At 34.4% G+C, this 3,473-nt stretch overlaps 1 long non-coding RNA gene across 1 annotated transcript in view; it reads right to left on the reverse strand.

Moving 5' to 3' along the window:
* LOC106683605 (uncharacterized) overlaps nt 1-3,473 on the reverse strand; it is a 6,402-nt gene that overhangs the window by 728 nt on the left and 2,201 nt on the right. The window contains exon 2 of the long non-coding RNA XR_001343579.3: nt 2,297-2,373. This is a non-coding gene — a long non-coding RNA (uncharacterized lncRNA). The remainder of the gene's footprint in view (nt 1-2,296; nt 2,374-3,473) is intronic.

Consider the following 3,473-nt stretch of genomic DNA (forward strand, 5'->3'; position numbering starts at 1 on the left):
TATACCAGACCAATGTGCCCTTCTCAAATTTAGGGTCTCCTTTCCTCCACAAATGAAGTTTGATAGTGCGTTTTTGAGCTGAGAATCATTTTCAAAAATTTTACCTTTCAAGAAGGTGTTCATCCAAATTTCTGAACAGATGGAAATCTGTTGAAGATAAGTGTAGTGAATAATGTGGGTGTAAAAGGACCTTATAACACAGCTCGTTTAGTTTCATCACTATCTGTTCACTGCAGTACAATGTGGATATGATGATTTCACTTCTGAGTAAAAAAGAGAAATGAATTATTCCTGTCAATGGCCACCACAGAAAAACCAATAATTGTTTTAGATGCAAATTTCACCAAATGCCATAGTAATGGTTCTTGCAGCTTGGACTATTGAATGTCCAAGTTTAAACTCATAAAAAAAAAAAAAATTACTTTACAAAAACATGTTTCCGTGGTCATATTTGATGGCATACTAAACAATGTTCAATCAATAGGAATGATAGTAAATATTATCAAAAAAGAGAGGATTAATAATGGCTTATACATAAACATAGTAATCAGCAAAAGTCTAGTAATCCCACTTTGAATTTCTAATATAAAAAAATAGACAATACATATGAAAAGACCCAATATTATTCTGTTGTAACAAAATCAGTGTTTGTAATAATATTCAAAGATATTGAACAAGATGAGACATAAAAATTCATTGTGTTAATATTGACTTGCATGGTATCCTTGAATCCTTACTTAAAATGGTAGAGCCTTTACATTTTCTAGTTAAGTTCCAAATCAAAAATAAAATGGATGCAAATGATAAATTGAAAGGAGTGGCCAAGCAACTTTCACTACCAAATATTTATAGTTTATAACCCTTCTGATAATAACCCGACTTTGTGTTCGATGGAAGATTCTGACTGAAAAATCCCTTTTGTATGGAGACTTCAGTGCACGCTCCAGAGGTTGGGACTACACTAATTCAAACTCAGCAGGAAAAACTGTGGAGGAATTTGCAGACACAAATATGATGGACTTTGTGGAAAAAGAAAATTCTGAGTCCACTTTTATGGATCATAAAGATAATATCTCCCACCCAGACCTATCATTGGCACACTCGTATATAGGTCTGCTGATTTCACACACAGTTGCCTGTCTGCCAGGAGCATTTGGTCACAAAATACTGCTGGCTTACCTTAATAGCCCTTCAAATTCAATTAATAATTCAGAACTCGAATGCTCAGATGGAATTTGAAAAAGACAGATTGCAATAAATTCTCCCAATTCACACACACACATTCCTCCTGAAATCATTAATAAGAGTGCAAATACAAGTGTGCATGACTTCAAGCAGCAATTCTCGAGTGCGCAAAGCAATCTATTCATTTATTAAGGGGCACTCCCCATTCTGGAATTATAATCTCCATAAACTAAAAAAAGAAAACAGGGATGCAGCAAAAAAGATGTTGAAAGATAAAAAAAAAAAAAAAGAGGATATCGTCAGGCTAAAACACCTTACAGCAACCCTTAAGTTCAACTTTATTCAAGCCAAAAGAAAAGCTTTCATAGAATTTTTGGTCCATCAGGACTTTCGGAGGGATGGGGTGAAAGAAAATAGATTTATTTCAAAGCTGAAAGGTGGAAAAGGGTTACAGTTTTGGACTTCCTCAATACTGTATGGAGTTCCCAATATCATAGTGCTTGGCTGAGGTGATCCCAATACTCAAGAAAAGAAAATGTCCTTCTTGCTCGGCTAGGTTCTAACCTATCTCGCTCCCTCAAAGTTTTTTCTATAAGGATGGTCTTAGCTCTGCTGCAGATTTATCTAGATATGGAAAATAGGATGTCATCGAAGCAAGCAGGTTTACAGAGGCACAACTGATCAGATGGCTCGTTTCAGTAAGGATGTAAAAGGCGGCTTCCAACATGGTGGAAAAGAGCTTAAGCTCCTAAAATGCCTTAAAAGAAAACCATCGGGAGTCACCTGGGATATGATAGGTCTCACATATAAGAAGAGTGTCCAGCCTTAGAATACAGTTCTGAAATCATTTGTACTGTGACTGATGAATCCCTAAAGAGCCTACAAAGCGCTATGTCTAATCTTAAGTGCACCATGCTCAATCCTCATTGCAGACAACAATAGAACATCTTTCTGAACAACATAAGCAAGCTGCAATGTGTCCTCATGAGCAAATGCAAAGAACATGTTGTATGTATGGTTAATAAATTATAAGGCTCTAGTCTTTCATATAACTTTTAATTATACAGTAAGATGTGATAGACATAACCACAAGACATTTGTTTTTATTCACCTTGGAGGTTCCATTACTGTTAGTAACAGTGTTACTACATTTCCTTCCTTTTATTTTAATTCAAGATTAATAATTATCTACAACAAAAAAGTAAAAATAAATTTCTGAATGTGAGATAAAATAAAACTGACTAAAAAATAAAATAAAATTTTAAATTGATATAATATAAAATATACTATTGAATATTAGTTTAACTATTTAAGTTCATTCTTCTACTAATTTTCTAGGTTTGATTATTCTTCTTCCATACTTAGACATAGCTTGAGGTAGAGTTCGGATAACCCCGCTAAAACCTATAAAGGTTTCAGAGGTGATCTCTAATTTAAAATTCTAACTGATCACCAAATTCATAGTTTTATCCAATAGTGCAAAGCATTATCACATAATTGCCAATAGTCTGACCTTCAATTTTCAATGTTTTAAAAAACTTATGCCACTCAAACAACACATTCTTCTTTTCTTTACAGTAATTTTCATATTTAGTAATTACAGCATCATATGTCGAAGTTTCAGTAGATAGTCCGATATTTTGCCTTTTCCTCTGATATTTCAATAAAGAGCTTGGATTGCTTCACAACTGGTGTCAATTTGTTTCCTTCTCTTTATGTTCCACCTTCCTGATTGCACTTCCAGACATGTTGCAATATGGCTCAGGGCCAATAAGTATCTTTTCTGATACTTTCCTTGCTAGGGTATCTGTCCTCTTCTTTCCTTCAATCCTCTCATGTCCTGGGGTCTACATAAAGGTCAGTTTATTGCCTCTGTCTAATTCCTTTAGTCCCTCCAGGCAATTCCAGACTAGCTGACTTTGTAGTATAGGGCATTATTGCCTTTAAAGCAGTCTGGCTATCTGATATTTATATAATGTTTTTTTCCTTTTGGATTGTTTTTAATGTTTTCTAATGCCATTATTTCTATTGCCTGTATTTAAATTTGAAAGACAGTTGGGTATATTCTAATTAGTAGGTCTTTTGCAATTTGTTCCTACAACCCCAGCCCCTGCTTTTCCTTCCTTAACTGATCTATTGGTATACCAGACCAATGTGCCCTTCTCAAATTTAGGGTCTCCTTTCCTCCACATCTCATTGTCTAGAATATATACTTTAAAGTTTTTTCAAAATGAAAATCCCGATTCCCAAAAATATCTGTTGAAGATAAGTGTAGTGAATAATGTGGG

This window comes from Halyomorpha halys, unplaced genomic scaffold (genome assembly GCF_000696795.3).
Source record: "Halyomorpha halys isolate HHAL.00 unplaced genomic scaffold, Hhal_1.1 Scaffold498.1, whole genome shotgun sequence".
Lineage (NCBI taxonomy): Eukaryota > Metazoa > Arthropoda > Insecta > Hemiptera > Pentatomidae > Halyomorpha > Halyomorpha halys.